The following is a 20,026-nucleotide window of genomic DNA, read 5'->3' as shown; positions in this document are numbered from 1 at the left end:
TAAGTAGTTTCACTTCATAATTTAGAAATCTGTAATTCGTACACCTTTAACACAAAAGCAGCCTATCTTAAGGCTGTTTCTTATTAGTATTCTTGATAAAGCCACTGGAACGTTAATTTTGCTTTGATGTCATCTGATTTTGTGCTCACAAAATCATTTAGGATGAATGCAATATTGCGATGGCGACACCTTGGGGCTTGATGTGTTTCAACATTGTTTCTGTGTTCGCCGTTGAGACAGGCGTGCGGTACACCATGTTATTATGTTTTACATCTTTGTTAGACTCGACTATACATCATTATTGCCCTAATATGTTGTTCTTGTTTGACAGTCAAAACCCGTGACTCACTTCCATACAATTTTGATTGGACATCAACCGTGTTAGGAAGCATCAAAATTTCCGATTGTATTAACTGAGAGCTTTTTCACTTTTAAGTATATCTTGTTCCATGGTTGCCTTTTATTTTTAATTTTAATAATGATATCGACTTTTCACTATGACAACAAACAATCCGACGCGGTTTTCAATTTACTTTGATTTTTTTGTTTTCAGTTTTGTTGACTTTAGTGGTATACCTACATCTACGTGATTTCTCTGTTATTCACAATAAAGTGCCTGGCAGAGGATTCCCTGAACCACCTTCAATCTGTCTCTCTACCGTTCCGCTCTCGAAAGCGCGGGAAAAACGAGCGCTTGAATTTTTCTTTGCGAGCCCTGATTTCTCTTATTTTATCGTGATGATCATTTATCCCCATGTAGGTGGGTGCCAACAGAATGTTTTCGCAATCGGAGGAGAAAACTGGTGATTGAAATGCCATGAGAAGATCCCGTCGCAACGAAAGACGCCTTTGTTTTAATGATTGCCACTCCACGGATCATGTCTATGGCACTATCTCCCATATTTCGCGATAAAACAAAACGAGCTGCCCTTCTTTGAACTTTTTCGATGTCATCCGTCAGTCCCACCGGATGTGGATCCCGCACCGTACGGCACTACTCCACAATAGGACGGACAAGCGAAGTTTAAGCAGTCTCTTTAGTAGACCTGTTGCACCTTCTATGTGTTCTGCCAGTGAATCGCAGTCTTTCGTTTCCTCTACCCACAACATTATCTATGTGACCGTTCCAATTTAGGTTATTTGTAACTGTAATCCCTAAGTATTTAGTTGAATTTACAGCCGTCAGATTTGTGTGACTTATCACATAATCGAAATTTAGCAGATTTCTTTTAGTACTCATGTGTATAACTTCACACTTTTCTTTATCCAGGGTCAATTGCCACTTTTCGCACCATACAGATATCTTATCTAACTCATTTTGCTATTCGTTTTGGTCATCTGATGACTTTACAAGACGGAAAATGACAGCATCATCTGAAAACAATTCAAGAGGACTACTCAGATTGTCTCCTATGTCGTTAATATAGATCAGGAACAATAGAGGCCCTTAACACATCCTTGGGGAACGCCGGATATTACTTCTGTTTTACTCGATGACGGTCCGTCTATAACTACGAACTGTGACCTTTCTGACAGGAAATCACGAATCCAGTCGCACAACTGAAGCGATATTCCATAGGCACGCAGTTTGGTTTGAAGACGCTTGTGAGTGACGGTGCCGAGAGCCTTCTGGAAATCTAAAAATATGGAATCAATTTCACATCCCCTGTAGTTCTCACTCATTAACAATGAGTATAAAGAGCTAGCTGTGTTTCACAAGAACGATATTCTCTGAATCCGTGCTATGTGTCAATAAATCGTTTTCTTCGAGGTAATTTATAATGTTCGAACACAGTATATGTTCCAAACCACTACTGAAAATCGATGTTAGTGATATGGGTCTCTGCAGTCTGGAACCGCGAGACCGCTACGGTCGCAGGTTCGAATCCTGCCTCGGGCATGGATGTGTGTGATGTCCTTAGGTTAGTTAGGTTTAACTAGTTCTAAGTTCTAGGGGACTAATGACCTTAGCAGTTGAGTCCCATAGTGCTCAGAGCCATTTGAACCATTTTTGATATGGGTCAGTAATTCAGCAGATTATTCCTATTTCCCTTTGTAGGTATTGGTGTGACTTGAGCAATTTTCCAGTCTTTAGGTACGGATATTTCTATGAGCGAGCGGTTGTATATAATTGCTAAATATGGAGCTATGGTATCAGCATATTGTGAAAGGAACCTGACTGGTATACAATCTGGACCGGAGTCCTTGCCTTTATTGATTTAAGCTGCTTTGCTACACCGAGGATATCTACTTTTATGTTTCTCAACTTGGCAGTTGTTCTTGATTGGAATTCTTTGGTGAAGGAGTTTCGAAAAAACTGTGTTTAATAAATCCGCTTTGGTGGCACCGTCATCAGTGACTTAACCCTGTTACTGCGTAGTGAAGGTATTGAGTGCGTGTTGCCACTGGTGTGCTTTATTTACGACCAGAATTTTTTTGAGTTTTCTGCCAGATTCCTAGACAGAGTTTCATTGTGGAAATTACGAAAAGCATCTCGTGCTGAAGCACGTGCTATATTTCGAACGTCTGCAAAACTTCACCAATATTGGGGATTTTGAGTTTTTTTACAATTTGGCAAGCTTTTTTCGTTGCTTTTGCAACAGCGATCTGACCCGTTTTGTGTACCATGGGGGATCAATACCATCACTTATTAATTTATGTGCTATATATCTCTCAATTGCCGTCGATACTATCTGTTTGAAATGATTCCACATCTTCTATACGCTTAGATGATCAGATCGGAGGGAGTGGAGATTGTCTCTTAACACGGCATTAGGAGCATTTTTATCAGCTTTTTTAAACAGATATACTTTGCGATTCTTTTTGATGGTTGGGGGTGTTACGGTATTCATCCTAGTAACCACTGCCTTGTGGTCGCTAATCCCTGTATCCGTCATGATAATCCCTATGTGTCCAAAATAATTTGTTGCTAAGAACCATTTACGCTTCGTGTGAGCCCATGAACAAATTGTTCAAAGTAATTTTCTGAGAAAGCATTCAGTACAATTTCGGTTGACGTTTTATGCGTGCCGCTGGCCTTAAACGTATAATTTTTCCAGCATATTTAGAGTAGATTGAAGTCACCGCCGACTATAATTGTATGACTTGGGTACCTATTTTAAATGGGACTTAAGTTTCCTTTGAGCTGTTCAGCAACTGAGTCAGGGGGTCGGTAAAACGATCCAATTAATACTTTAGTCCGTTTGTCAAGTATAACCTCTACCGATATTATTTCGCAGGAACTATCTACTTCACTTTCACTACAAGGTAAACTACTTGTGACAGCAAAAAATACTCCACCACCAACTGTATTTAATCTATCGTTTCTGAACACTGTTTGGTCGCTTGAAAAAATTTCGGCTGAACTTACTTCCGACTTTAGCCAGCTTTCCGTACCTATAGCTATTTGAGCTTCAGTGCTTTCTGTTCGGGCTTGGAGCTCTGGTTCTTTCAGAGCACAGCTACAACAATTTACAACTACAACACCAGTTGTTGCTACAACTACCTTACTGTGTTTTACCTGCTCCATTTTGGACGGACGCCCTTTCTGTGGTTTCCTGAAACCCTCTAACCTAAAAAAACCGCCCAGTCCCTTCCACACAGCCTTCGTTAACCGTGTAGCCGCTTCCAGTGTGTACTGGACTCCTGACCTATTAAGCGGAACCCGGAAACCCACCACCCGATGGCGCAAGTCAAGGAATCTGCAGCCTACACGGTCACGGAACCATGTGAGCCTCTAATTCAGACTCTCCAATTGGCTTTGCATCAAAGGACCACAGTCAGTTCTATCGACGATGCTCCGCCTTAATCTGGCAAGCAAGACAAGCAGTCTTTACCATTTCCGCTAGGCGCCCAAAACCAGAGAGACTCTCCTCCGATCGAAAGCGGCACACGTCACTGGTACCGACATGAGCCACCACCTGCAGTTAGCTGCACCCTGTACCCTTCATGGCATCCGAAAGCACTCTTTGGAGCTCTATATTACCAGAAAACCACAAAACTCACACTTTGGTGACAGTGGCTACCACGATCGCAGAGAAAGTCGGCGTTCTCTGGCAAACTACCATCAAAGTGACCCACTTACATCGCAACCTTCAACATCAACACCTTACGACAGCCAGGTAAACTACACATCTTAGCATCACAATTAGATCGACAAAAGGTACTGATACATTACGGCGGCGTCGACGCGAAAAATAACATTCCTCCACAGAGACTGGGTCAGGGAAAAACACAGCACCAGCGCACCGTCGTTACATGGTGAAAGAAATGCTACTGCTAGTACAAAGACGTTTCCGAGAGCTTTTAGGAACCATATCTATACTATAACAAACTGATTACTTGGACACAGCAGAATGAGAACCGCGGACACCCTCGTAATAGCGAGACCTAGGCGGTCATGGCAAGTGACGTCAGGTACACATTAGCCACTACTACTTCGCCCCAAAAATACCCCAGCATTTTAGCTCACAAAGCAGTCTGTCAGACTAATCGATGGCGTACATAACGTTCGCAATCGATTTCCTGATTACAGTAAAGTGACATCTGGTGCAAGTCTGTTGTAGATTTCCTGTACGCTACTGAGCAACGACTGCCACTGCGGGGATAATGGCCACCTCGCCATAATCACCAGTTGCAGAGTTAAACAGCCCAGTCGGCTGTTGGCGCAAATCAGTGGATCCGAGGGGCTTCCTTATCATACCGGTTTAGGACACAAGCGTTCCTGTTACTTCAGCGGCCGGGCCACGGCACACCTAATCTGCAGACCAGGATTACTACGCTGCTAATCGATAGTTGTCAACGCGGTTCAACAGATGAAAAGGGCGAGTAGGAGAGGGGGGGGGGGGGAAAACACCCAGCCACTCGGGATGTGTAAGTCCAATAACCGCGCCGCCTTCACTCACTGCCGCGGCACAGCGCCGAAGCCACCGTGGCCGGCAGCCGCCTTACCTGCAGCCGGCGAGGAAAGGGAGTGCAGTCAGCTACCTTCAGCGGACGGAAGGCCGCTGACGACGCGATTCCTCGACTTAGGCCGACAGCCGACAACAACACAAAGACTGCTTGTAACTAATGGAAATAAATGAATTATTCAGGATCTTCTTTCATTGTCCTACGGGCGACAACAAATCACCACCGTCCTCCTGAGGAAAACTGCCAAAGAGCGAACTGGAAGAGTGCCTCCTGACACAGAACCATCGCTACTCCCGACCTCCCAACAATCGCCTCTTGCATTACTAATGTTGGCAGCTGTTCTTCATTCGAACTCTGGAATATTTACTTTGCCGTCGTTGGTGAAGTAATTCCGGAAAAACCGTGTTCACTAACTCTGCATTAGTGGGGTTGTCATCAGTAACATCACTACTGTCATCATGCAGTGAGGTATTAATTGCGTCTTCCCGCTGGTGTAATTTACATCGATCAGGAGTTTTTGTTTTCTACAAGATTTCGAGACGATGTTTCGTTGTGGAAACTGTTAGAAGCATCTCGCTCTGAAGTTCGCGCTAAATTTCAAACTTGTCTAAAACGTCGCCAATTTTGGGGTTTTGCGTTCTTGAAATTTTCCATGTTTCTTTCGTTGCTTCTGCGGCAGTGTTCTGACATGCTTTGTGTATCTTGGGGATCAGCACTATCTCTTATTAATTTATTTGGTGTATACCTCTCAATTATCGTCGATACTATTTCTTTGAATTTATGTCACTACCAACTGCATTTGTGTGAATGGGGAAACTACACTCCTGGAAATGGAAAAAAGAACACATTGACACCGATGTGTCAGACCCACCATACTTGCTCCGGACACTGCGAGAGGGCTGTACAAGCAATGATCACACGCACGGCACAGCGGACACACCAGGAACCGCGGTGTTGGCCGTCGAATGGCGCTAGCTGCGCAGCATTTGTGCACCGCCGCCGTCAGTGTCAGCCAGTTTGCCGTGGCATACGGAGCTCCATCGCAGTCTTTAACACTGGTAGCATGCCGCGACAGCGTGGACGTGAACCGTATGTGCAGTTGACGGACTTTGAGCGAGGGCGTATAGTGGGCATGCGGGAGGCCGGGTGGACGTACCGCCGAATTGCTCAACACGTGGGGCGTGAGGTCTCCACAGTACATCGATGTTGTCGCCAGTGGTCGGCGGAAGGTGCACGTGCCCGTCGACCTGGGACCGGACCGCAGCGACGCACGGATGCACGCCAAGACCGTAGGATCTTACGCAGTGCCGTAGGGGACCGCACCGCCACTTCCCAGCAAATTAGGGACACTGTTGCTCCTGGGGTATCGGCGAGGACCATTCGCAACCGTCTCCATGAAGCTGGGCTACGGTCCCGCACACCGTTAGGCCGTCTTCCGCTCACGCCCCAACATCGTGCAGCCCGCCTCCAGTGGTGTCGCGACAGGCGTGAATGGAGGGACGAATGGAGACGTGTCGTCTTCAGCGATGAGAGTCGCTTCTGCCTTGGTGCCAACGATGGTCGTATGCGTGTTTGGCGCCGTGCAGGTGAGCGCCACAATCAGGACTGCATACGACCGAGGCACACAGGGCCAACAGCCGGCATCATGGTGTGGGGAGCGATCTCCTACACTGGCCGTACACCACTGGTGATCGTCGAGGGGACACTGAATAGTGCACGGTACATCCAAACCGTCATCGAACCCATCGTTCTACCATTCCTAGACCGGCAAGGGAACTTGCTGTTCCAACAGGACAATGCACGTCCGCATGTATCCCGTGCCACCCAACGTGCTCTAGAAGGTGTAAGTCAACTACCCTGGCCAGCAAGATCTCCGGATCATGTACCCCATTGAGCATGTTTGGGACTGGATGAAGCGTCGTCTCACGCGGTCTGCACGTCCAGCACGAACGCTGGTCCAACTGAGGCGCCAGGTGGAAATGGCATGGCAAGCCGTTCCACAGGACTACATCCAGCATCTCTACGATCGTCTCCATGGGAGAATAGCAGCCTGCATTGCTGCGAAAGGTGGATATACACTGTACTAATGCCGACATTGTGCATGCTCTGTTGCCTGTGTCTATGTGCCTGTGGTTCTGTCAGTGTGATCATGTGATGTATCTGACCCCAGGAATGTGTCAATAAAGTTTCCCCTTCCTGGGACAATGAATTCACGGTGTTCTTATTTCAATTTCCAGGAGTGTATTTGAAGTCAGACTGAAGTTTTCTTTTCACAGTTCTGCAACTGTATCACCTGAGTCGGGACATCGATAAAAAGAACCAATCACAAATTTATTCCGATACTAACCCTCAGGAACTATCTAATTCATTTTCACTCCAAGGTAAATTACTTCTGACAATAGTAAACACTCCACCACCAACTGTATTTAATGTATCCTTTGCGAACATGGATAGGTCCTTTTTAAAACGTTTGGGTTGAACTTATTAACGGCCTTAGCCAGCTTTCTGTAACTGTAACCCCATGAACCATGGACCTTGCCGTTGGTGGGGAGGCTTGCGTGCCTCAGCGATACAGATAGCCGCACCGTAGGTACAACCACAACGGAGGGGTATCTGTTGAGAGGCCAGACAAACGTGTGGTTCCTGAAGAGGGGCAGCAGCCTTTTCAGTAGTTGCAAGGGCAACAGTCTGGATGATTGACTGATCTGGCCTTGTAACAATAACCAAAACGGCCTTGCTGTGCTGGTACTGCGAACGGCTGAAAGCAAGGGGAAACTACGGCCGTAATTTTTCCCGAGGGCATGCAGCTTTACTGTATGATTAAATGATGATGGCGTCCTCTTGGGTAAAATATTCCGGAGGTAAAATAGTCCCCCATTCGGATCTCCGGGCGGGGACTACTCAAGAGGATGTCATTATCAGGAGAAAGAAAACTGGCGTTCTACGGATCGGAGCGTGGAATGTCAGGTCCCTTAATCGGGCAGGTAGGTTAGAAAATTTGAAAAGGGAAATGGATAGGTTACATTTAGATATAGTGGGAATTAGTGAAGTTCGGTGGCAGGAGGAACAAGACTTCTGGTCAGGTGACTACAGGGTTATAAACACAAAGTCAAATAGGGGTAATGCAGGAGTAGGTTTAATAATGAATAGGAAAATAGGAACGCGGGTAAGCTACTACAAACAGCTTAGTGAACGCATTATTGTGGCAAAGATAGATACGAAGCCCACACCTACTACAGTAGTACAAGTTTATATGCCAACTAGCTCTGCAGATGACGAAGAAATTGAAGAAATGTATGATGAAATAAAAGAAATTATTCAGATAGTGAAGGGAGACGAAAATTTAATAGTCATGTGTGACTGGAATTCGAGTGTAGGGAAAGGGAGAGAAGGAAACGTAGTAGGTGAATATGGATTGGGGCTAAGAAATGGAAGAGGAAGCCGCCTGGTAGAATTTTGCACAGAGCACAACTTAATCATAGCTAATACTTGGTTTAAGAATCATGATAGAAGGTTGTATACATGGAAGAACCCTGGAGATACTAAAAGGTATCAGATAGATTATATAATGGTAAGACAGAGATTTAGGAACCAGGTTTTAAATTGTAAGACATTTCCAGGGGCAGATGTGGACTCTGACCACAATCTATTGGTTATGACCTGTAGATTAAAACTGAAGAAACTGCAAAAAGGTGGGAATTTAAGGAGATGGGACCTGGATAAACTGAAAGAACCAGAGGTTGTACAGAGTTTCAGGGAGAGCATAAGGGAACAATTGACGGGAATGGGGGAAAGAAATACAGTAGAAGAAGAATGGGTAGCTTTCAGGGATGAAGTAGTGAAGGCAGCAGAGGATCAAGTAGGTAAAGAGACGAGGGCTAGTAGAAATCCTTGGGTAACAGAAGAAATATTGAATTTAATTGATGAAAGGAGAAAATATAAAAATGCAGTAAATGAAGCAGGCAAAAAGGAATACAAACGTCTCAAAAATGAGATCGACAGAAAGTGCAAAATGGCTAAGCAGGGATGGCTAGAGGACAAATGTAAGGATGTAGAGGCTCATCTCACTAGGGGTAAGATAGATACTGCCTACAGGAAAATTAAAGAGACCTTTGGAGATAAGAGAACCACTTGTATGAACATCAAGAGCTCAGATGGCAACCCAGTTCTAAGCAAAGAAGGGAAAGCAGAAAGGTGGAAGGAGTATATAGAGGGTCTATACAAGGGCGATGTACTTGAGGACAATATTATGGAAATGGAAGAGGATGTAGATGAAGATGAAATGGGAGATACGATACTGCGTGAAGAATTTGACAGAGCACTGAAAGACCTGAGTCGAAACAAGGCCCCCGGAGTAGACAACATTCCATTGGAACTACTGACGGCTTTGGGAGAGCCAGCCCTGACGAAACTCTACCATCTGGTAAGCAAGATGTATGAAACAGGCGAAATACCCTCAGACTTCAAGAAGAATATAATAATTCCAATTCCAAAGAAAGCAGGTGTTGACAGATGTGAGAATTACCGGACAATCAGTTTAATAAGCCACAGCTGCAAAATACTAACACGAATTCTTTACAGACGAATTGAAAAACTAGTAGAAGCCGACCTCGGGGAAGATCAGTTTGGATTCCGTAGAAATATTGGAACACGTGAGGCAATACTGACCTTACGACTTATCTTAGAAGAAAGATTAAGGAAAGGCAAACCTACGTTTCTAGCATTTGTAGACTTAGAGAAAGCTTTTGACAATGTTGACTGGAATACTCTCTTTCAAATTCTAAAGGTGGCAGGGGTAAAATACAGGGAGCGAAAGGCTATTTACAATTTGTACAGAAACCAGATGGCAGTTATAAGAGTCGAGGGGCATGAAAGGGAAGCAGTGGTTGGGAAGGGAGTAAGACAGGGTTGTAGCCTCTCCCCGATGTTATTCAATCTGTATATTGAGCAAGCAGTAAAGGAAACAAAAGAAAAATTCGGAGTAGGTATTAAAATCCATGGAGAAGAAATAAAAACTTTGAGGTTCGCCGATGACATTGTAATTCTGTCAGAGACAGCAAAGGACTTGGAAGAGCAGTTGAACGGAATGGACAGTGTCTTGAAAGGAGGGTATAAGATGAACATCAACAAAAGCAAAACGAGGATAATGGAATGTAGTCGAATTAAGTCGGGTGATGTTGAAGGGCCGGCCGAAGTGGCCGTGCGGTTACAGGCGCTGCAGTCTGGAACCGCAAGACCGCTACGGTTGCAGGTTCGAATCCTGCCTCGGGCATGGATGTTTGTGATGTCCTTAGGTTAGTTAGGTTTAACTAGTTCTAAGTTCTAGGGGACTAATGACCTCAGCAGTTGAGTCCCATAGTGCTCAGAGCCATTTGAACCATTTTTTTGATGTTGAAGGTATTAGATTAGGAAATGAGACACTTAAAGTAGTAAAGGAGTTTTGCTATATGGGGAGCAAAATAACTGATGATGGTCGAAGTAGAGAGGATATAAAATGTAGACTGGCAATGGCAAGGAAAGCGTTTCTCAAGAAGAGAAATTTGTTAACATCGAGTATAGATTTAAGTGTCAGGAAGTCGTTTCTGAAAGTATTTGTATGGAGTGTAGCCATGTATGGAAGTGAAACATGGACGATAACTAGTTTGGACAAGAAGAGAATAGAAGCTTTCGAAATGTGGTGCTACAGAAGAATGCTGAAGATTAGATGGGTAGATCACATAACTAATGAGGAGGTACTGAATAGGATTGGGGAGAAGAGGAGTTTGTGGCACAACTTGACCAGAAGAAGGGATCGGTTGGTAGGACATGTTCTGAGGCATCAAGGGATCACCAATTTAGTATTGGAGGGCAGCGTGGAGGGTAAAAATCGTAGGGGGAGACCAAGAGATGCATACACTAAGCAGATTCAGAAGGATGTAGGTTGCAGTAGGTACTGGGAGATGAAGAAGCTTGCACAGGATAGAGTAGCATGGAGAGCTGCATCAAACCAGTCTCAGGACTGAAGACCACAACAACAACAACGATTTGAGCTTCAGTGCTTTCTATTAGCGCGTGGACTTTGGATATTTTCCAAACGTCTACGACAATTCACAATTACAAAACTGATTATTTCCAAGGCGTGTCTCCCTGAATTTTCCATGCACCCTCTTGTACTGAAGCGCTTTCTGTATATACCCGAGGCCCTCTAACCTAAGGAAAATCCAGCCCCCACCACACAGACCCCACTACCCGTGCAGCAGCTTCCTGTGTACAGTGGACTCCTGACCTGTTAAGTGGAACCCAGAAACCCACCACCCTAAGGCGAAAGTCGAGGAATCTGCAGCTTACTAGGTCGCAGAACCGCCTGAGAGCCTAATTAAGACTTCCCAATCGGCAGTGTATCAGAGGGCCACAGTCGGTTCTGTCGACAGTACTACAGATGGTGAGTTTGAGACTGGCAGTCTTTACCATTTCAGATTGCCGTTTGAAACTAGGATCTTCCGATCCAATGTGACACACATCGTAAGTGCCGATGTGGCACACCACCTGCAGTTTCCTGCACCCTGTGCTCTTCATGGCATCCGGGAGCAGCCTTTACACGTGTGGAATGAATCCTCCTGGTATACACATAGAGTGCACACTGTATTCCTGCCCCTTGTTAGCAGCTATATCTCTGAGGGCGCCATTGATGCACCAAACGTTGGAGCTCCCAAGTAACGTCGCCCTCTGTAAATGGCCACAATTTGTGGGCAGAGACGCCTCCTCTGGAACAGGGCGAGCGACCAAATTCGGCTCGGGGGTTTTGTCTGCCACAGACGGCACCTGAAACATGTCTGTCAGACTAACTGAGGAGGCTCTCTTATCGGACCTCTAGAAAGTTTTTCGCTGCCTGCACCACCTTTGAACGACTTCACACTCGACGACAGGTGAAGGGTTGATCTCAGTGCGGCAATACCTGGTGCGGCCACAGTAGTGGACCGATCAAGGGACTCGTGAGACGTGATGGACGTCTCTCTGATCCGCACATCTGGCTCCCACAGTGACGCCCATTGGCAATGGCCTTAAGCTGTGTGACCGAAGCCAACACGACCTGGAGCTGTGAGCAAGATGTCACGAACTCAGCTCGCAATTGAGTACAGCAATCACAATTCCCATCCATACTAAAGGCGGCGAAAATAAAATACACCTTAGCCACTATTCACACAGACAACTAAAGCTCGTAAAAATAATTCACAAACGAACGGTGTATTCGCTTTATCTGCTTCAGGAACGTAAAGAGCTACAGCACTGGCGGTCTTACGGACAGTGGCAGTCTTAGTGTAGGGCGGAGCGTCGTTGCATCCCCACTAAACAGGCCCAAGAGAAATGTTCGCGTGAATAGAGGCGTAGTCCGGGTAGTATATTGCTGGACTGTAGACAGTGCACGTCACTAATATACAAGGAGCAGTTCAGAGGCAAATGACTCCATTTTGGTTCACTGGATGTAGAAGTGACGCTACAGGAAAATGCATTAACTTTGCTATATGCTGAGAGTGACGGCACGTAGCTTTCATTTGTTTGAAAACGGGTACCTCTCGCTCTCGCTGTCCTGGAACGGACACAGTTTGCAGAAGCTCTGCCGTGATTGCAAAGCCCGCGCGATGAATTCTGCATCAACGAAACGTTGTTTCGCTTTATTTCCGTTTTTGTTGTTGTCGAAAGCGCAGAAACAAAGGGAAGGGAAGGGAAGGCTGCGGGCGGCGCGCCGCTCACGTCGATCCGCAGCCGCCGCTGCTAAATAATTCTCCTGCTGCAGTCAGCGCAGTCAAGCCCCTAACTAATGCCCCCCTGCGTCCTTCTTCAGAAGCTGTCCGGATTAAAAAGCACATAGGCGTACGTGTAACAGTGGCTGCCAGTTCATACGCAGTGCGGCTCATAATAGATACGAATGTCGAAACTATTAACCGCTTTTAAGAATTGTTTACTAGTATTTTGTCCGCCCCTGGTAGCTGAGTGGTCAGAGCGACGGAATGTTATTCCTAACGGCCCGGGTTCGATTCCCGGCTGGGTCGGGGATTTTCTCCTCTCAGGGACTGGGTGTTGCGTTGTCCTTATCATCATCATTTCATCGCCATCGACACGCAAGTCGCCGAAGTTGCGTGAACACGAAAGACTTGCTCCAGGCGAACGGTCTACGCGACGGGAGGTCCTAGCCACACGGAATTTACATTTATTTACTAGTATTTTATCGCACCATTACATGCAGTGCACCCCAATACCGAACAGAGGAAGTACAGTACACACAGACACAGATACTGGAAACAAAGAAAACTAAGAAAGGCTCATGCGCCTAACTGGACACTTTTCTTCGCACACAATGTCACCTTTCCTTAGCGAATTGTGGGACACCTGGTGCCAGACAGTAACCTACTCCCCTCAAACAGCGCCAAGGTGGCCGGCGGGCTTATATCCCCATCTACGGACGGATCTCCACCATCAGTGTTAAGCGCCCTCGCTCCATGACTCCATGGAAACGTTTGGAATTTAAACCACTAGTTAAAGAGGAAACTTGGTGATGAGGAACTTGTCGCCAGCACATGTGACCGCCTTGCCGGCCATATATTGGTCACTATCACTATTCGAATCAGCAACCCCGAGTCGAGTGTCACCGCTCAGGAGTGTGTTACTGAAGCACACCATGGCTACAGAGAAGAAATGTTCTAGAACATGATATCTTAGAAGGCAGTGTGGTTCTACGAGAGAGCCGTCTTGTAATGGTAACTGCTTTTCCTTAAGTCACGGACGACCAAGAATCTGTATGCATGCGATACTCTCTTGCCTGACTACATACTTCCCCCACTACATCACCATACTGTCTGAGAGGGAAGACCGGAAAACGGTGAAGGCGCCCCATTAGATGGCAATACAGTCACGCAAGGAACATTAAACGGCTTGCGTACAGGTTGCTTTCATATTTCTCGACAACATAGATTACAAATAAAACAGATTTTCAGTATTACTTTATTATTTTTGGATCGCTGAACACATAACAAAATTTTATCTGGCACGAAGTCTCAGCATATGATAGACGCCGACAGTTTCGCAGATTTTCATCACTCAGTTTACCACGAATCCGTGACTTACTTAGTTTCGTAGTCGATAAAAACCGTTCACACAGATATGATTATCGAAATATTGACAGCAACCTCATTACAGACACGTGGATACTCTTCCCAAAGTAACTTTCGTGGAAATCATTGACAGTTTTTGTATAAACGAATTTCTCTTTTAAACGGCAATTACACTGAAAATGAATCTGTTCCATCAGCACATTCACAAGGCGGTCTCAACTGAAATGAAAAACTGTCTCGAAAACAGGAAAGAAACAAATCTGAGATAGGTAGTGTCCTGAAAACGTGTAGAAAACTGTTTCTGTGGTTGGTTCATCACCGTAATGACTTCTGGAAAACTCGCATTTTCTTTAATTCCAGTGAGCTAACAGAAAGGGGCCATATTCTTGTCAGAAGCTGTCCATTACACAGTGCATCCACTTTCTCCTTCATATCAGAAAAAAGTTGCTACTCACTTTGCGACGCCTTAGTGAGGGCAGTGTACTGTTAATTCCACTTAAACTGTAACGCCTGCAATCAACTGAGGGTCCTGTAATTTTGGTTCCTGCTTACCGTACATTTTTCCTTCATCAATTCTACAATATCTGGTCTGAAATTAAAAACTGCTTCAGCCATTCCGTTTGACTTCAGCAGCGTATGTCGCAATAATGTATAATGTCTCCATATTCTTCGTTCAGTTTCGTCAAAAACTGTTGAAACTGACAGCGTAAAATTAATGAAAACTTCATAAATTTCGCACGAATTTCATCATGTGCTCCATACCTTCTAATTTAGTAAGAAGTGCTTCTTCATGTATAGAACAGCGAATCCCGTACAAATCGATTGCCGATCGATGTAACTTTTTGCTATTTCATTGATAGCCAAATTTTTAAATTTTTATTGAATAGTTTTTGTAAAGTCATTACGTAACAAATGTGCGGTACTCGTCCATTACACGGCTGCATAATAGATATTGATGTTTCTTATCCCTCTCTTCGAAAATGAACTTTGATTCCCATTCATTTTTAATGGTTTCTGACAACAGGTCACTTCATTGACTCGTTTGTGCGAACGCACACATGACGTGTGACTTTCCTTTATACCACGGGCAAATAGCGAAAGATAAACAACGCTGACATCACGGTTCTGCGGAACTGAAGAGAGTCCTGCTGACCGAAAGATGCCTCACTAGCTGCCGGAAGAAAGAAATGTCTCCTGGCGCTGCCACAGTCCCACTGCTGAATGAGCCGTCGTGCTGTGCAGAGTAGCTGCAAGAAGGTCCGAGCAAAGCCGAGCCGTACTGAATGGCGCCGAGACAGCACGAACCCAGACCACGCGCTTGTAGCACATTGTGCACGTGTCCAGGTTTGCACTTCATGGCCGTCCGTGCTCATTGTCAACTCATAAACAACGCTGACACTACGATTCTGCGGAACTGAAGAACCCAGACCACACGCTTGTAGCACATTGTGCACGTGTCCAGTTTTGTACTTCATGGCCGTCCGTGCTCATTGTCAACTCATAGTAAAGAGGCATGGGTTTTATAGAGGAACTCGTTTCGTTCCTACATTATTCGAGGCCTATCGACAGCATAGATGGAAGATAACTACCTGAAATAATGAAAATAAATCGTATCTCACTTCATTTTTGAATGTATTTGAGCACAGATACAGAGATCGCCAATTGCTTGCAGAAAATATACGAGTCTTAGTCACCGAGAAAAAGAACTAATAGTGGACCACAATGAATATTCAGTTTGCAAATAACTCTTATTTAATTCACATATTGACAGTGGTACTCATGAAGAGTAAATGGAAAAAAACTTTCTCTTTTAACATAACAGATGTCACAATTGCTTTTATTGTGCCTTCTATATTTGCAGACGTCCGAGTCACCACATTAGACCAGGAAACGATTGTAAAACACGGACATAATGAATTACATACACATTATAGAAACATGACTCAGTATATATATATACGGTACCAGAAAGCCAAGTATCTCTGTTTTAACACATCCAAATACCTTAGTTGCTGGATACCATACATCCAAGAAATATACACTGAATATAAACTGGAAAATGTCAGCTGTATACGTTGAGCTCTGTGAGGTAAGGGCAAATATTATATGTTCGGAGTTGGGGCGGGCGCACGGGCCGCTCGGCCAGCGGGGATCCGGCAGCAAACACGTGGTGCCGAACGTTAGCCGGACGAGGGGAGAGCCCCAGTGCATGGTCCAGCCGCGTGGCTGGGAATATACGCTTCATCCCATTTCGTCGATCGACGTGTCTAAGGAAAGCTATTACTGTAAACCTAAATTGGTATAAATTACAGGCATGTAACTTGAGTAGTACACGAGTTATTGGAGGTCAAAGCGACCGATTACTATGAATCGCGTAGGGCCAGAAGTACTCCACAGTTACACGAAAAAACGGTAGCAGCATGCTTATAAATATATTTATTCATCTATGTCTTTGTTTATATCCGATATATGCTGTTCATGAAGAAAGTGGTTAAATATTTACCGTGTTTTAGGAAGCACAGAGACATTATGCTACTGTCCTAACTTTTGTTGTTATTCCTGTGATATATGTTTGTTTAATTTGTTTATGTATTTAATAATGTGTGTTAGAGCGTGTTTATGGTCCAGCCGTAGGAATATTTATTTAATTTCAAGTTATTTAACTGTAAATCCAGTATTTGGTATGTGTTTCAACATGTTTGTGAGTGCACGTTGGCTTGGAGACATGGACGGATAGCTCTAGCCAATCACATCGCTCGTTACTAAGAGAGACGTATGGAGGGTGGGGAGGAGCATCGTTTCCGTAGAGGACACGAGGTGGTTCTGGCAGTGGGGTAGTGCTAGACAGTTCGGGACAGGACAGCACAGGATGGGGAGTGCTGGACGTGATGGCACGGCGGACGCTCGGTTGCGGCAGAGACTTGGAGAGCGTGGAGCGGTTTGCGCGTTGTCGCGGCAGATAGAAATACTTTGGAGTGCCGGCTTGTGCACTTGTGAGATTTCCGGGGATTCTACAGTGAAGACGTAGTGTGCGTTTAGAAGTGAATATCTTGCGAGCTGTGTTGTTGTTCATAACTAATTGCGTGCTGTAGGAATCTATTGTTTCCCTGTTATTCAACTTAAATTTTGTTTAACTGCTGGACCATCGACACCAATAATATTGTGCACAAATATACCGCATTCTCAAAAGTAATTCTACTATCGCACTAATCATTTAAATTCGTTAAAATAGTAGCTGCAGATTTTATTTAGTTGCAGTCTTTCATTAATAAACTTCTGTAATAATTCGCAATGCCAAGTGACGGGAAACTTCGACCATTCCATTCATGTGTGTATTCATATTGTATACTGTAAGCTCTGCAGTATTTGGCTTGTATTGCGGCAACTACATATCCCAGCCCCTAGACAACGAAACCAGCCAAAACTTTTAATATTTCAACTCTGAGTCGGAGGGTACGTAATTGAGGGCCACCACTCATTCATTTTATTTACACTGCTGGCCACCGTAAATGCAACACCAAGAAAGACAAGAGGTAGCACAACAAAATTTATTTTGTAGATAACATGTTGACCAAGTATCAAATGATTACGTTTACAGACGTCTGTGACACGTGGTTCCTGCCAGAATCAGTAGCCAGAGTAGCCGCCACTGTTGGAGATCACCGCTGCCACACGTCTCGGCATTGAGTCAAAGAGACGTTGGATGTGTTCCTGGGGTACAGCAGCCCAAGCAGCTTCCACACGTTGCCAAAGATCATCTGGTGTGGCAGCTGGGAATGTAATCTGGGCCACTCGTTGAGCAACCATGGACCACATGTTTTCTATCGGCGAAAGATCCGGAGAGCGAGCCGGCCAGGGAAGCAATTCAATCTGGTTATTGACGAAGAACCTTTGGACAATGCGTGCCACGTGTGGACGCGCATTATCCTGTTGAAATATGGCTGTGGCCGAGCCCTGAAAGTAAGGAAGGACAACTGGCTCCAGCACCTCGGATATGTAGCGTCGGCTATTTAAAGTACCGGCAATGCGTACTAGAGGCGTGCGAGAGTAATATCCAATACCGCCCCATACCATAATACCCGGTGCAAGACCAGTGTGGCGGTGCATAACGCAACTGTCCAGCATCCTCTCTCCACGGTGTCTCCACACTCGAATCCGACCATCGTGGTGCTGCAGACAGAAGCGTGCCTCGTCAGTAAAGACAACGACATTCCATTCTGCCGTCCACATCCGTCTGTCATCACACCATTGGCGACGGAGACGTCTGTGGTTCTGCGTCAATGGTAGACGAAGCAATGGACGTCTTGCGGACAGACCACTCTGCTGTAAACGGCGTCGAATGGTACGCGCAGACACTGGATGATGCGTTACAGACGCAATGTGCTGTGCTATGGTTCGGGATGTCACTGAGCGATCCGTCACTGCCATGCGCACAATTTGCCTATCAGCACGTGCAGGTGAATGCGATCGACCACGTCGGTCCGTCGTACCCTCCTGCATGCAACGGTCACATATCCGCATTACAGTTGTTTGGTTTCGTCCAACACGACTAGCGATTTCTCTGTATGATAATCCCACAATCTCGGTAAGCCACTATCCTTCCTCTGTCGAACTCGGATACTTGATCAAACGATGTTCGCTGTTGTCTACGAGGCATAACTGATCGTCTTGTGAAACAACCACAAGGTAAACACACGTGCCGAACGTACACTCGTCGAAATCGCCAAGCCTTAAATGGCGCTATGAGGTGGCGCCACAGGCGCGGGTGTTGTGCGTCTGCGCTGAAATTCTAATCAGTTGCATATCTCATCGCTGCAAACCCATGGTGTAAATTTCACTTGATTCGGATGCTTCCTTCAGGGTGTTGCATTTACAGTGGCCAGCAGTGTATTAGAAAGCCCGCAACCCTTTGATCGAAGTTTGACAAAATGTCTCAAACATTTTACAAAGTATTTGGTATCTACACGGAAATGAACTATAGCATTACAACAGATGGCCGAAAACACAATACAGGCGCCGGCTGGTGTGGCCGAGCGGTTCTAGACGCTTCAGTCTGGAACCGCGCGACTGCTATGGTCGCAGGTTCGAATCCTACCTCGGGCATGGATGTGTGTGATATCCTTAGGTTAGTAAGGTGTAAGTAGTTCTAAGTTCTACGGGAATGATGACCTCAGATGTTAAGTCCCATAGCGCTCAGAGCCATTTGAACGACAATACAGGCAGCATAAGGGAGCCTTTTTCGTGATCATTTTTAGGTGTCATAAGAAGAGAGAGCATAGGAGGCGTGGGCAGCCGGTATCGGTTGAACACCAACAGTTTCGAATAAAACGTTGTAGATTGTATAAAAGAATGGTTGGACTAAATCTAGAATACCCACCGAAACGTTAGAGGAATAAAGTTCAACTACTTCTTAGTTGAACATAATTTTCAAAGGTCCTTCAGCAGTTCTTTTAACGCCTTGACTAAAAGCAAGCCCCTTCCTTCATTATCATTCCGAGTGCGGAGGAACAGTAGTTAAGGCGCTGAAATCGCAGTTGTCTCTTCTGATGTTGTTCTCCATCTCTGTTGATCTCGATGTTGACAAAACGTTAGACCCAGATCTTGCTTTCTTTCCAGAAACCTGTGTGAGTCACCAAATATTCGTTTTCATAACAGATTTATGTTGGTACATTCTGTATAATTTCGAACACTCTTCATGAGAAATGGTGTGATTCATAAACAGTACGTAGTTAGTACAAGCTCTTGAGAAATATTCCATAAATATTGCCTCCCATCTGAAGTTTCCATTCCATATAGTATAATTAAATTTAATTTGACATTGCAGTATAGTGAGATCTAATAAACTTTCACGATAGGAAATGAGGCGACGATTGGCTGCTACACTTGAAATTCGTAGATGAAAACGCAGCTCATAAATAGCGAAAAAATATTGTCACAACATCAACTTTCCACAAGATAAATATAGGTGAATAAAATAAACATCACATATATTTATACAGTTACACGTACTACTACAATGAGAGACA

The sequence above is a fragment of the Schistocerca nitens genome, chromosome 3, assembly GCF_023898315.1.
Source record: "Schistocerca nitens isolate TAMUIC-IGC-003100 chromosome 3, iqSchNite1.1, whole genome shotgun sequence".
NCBI classification, from domain to species: Eukaryota; Metazoa; Arthropoda; class Insecta; order Orthoptera; family Acrididae; genus Schistocerca; species Schistocerca nitens.
Note: the sequence above shows the minus strand (reverse complement) of the source record.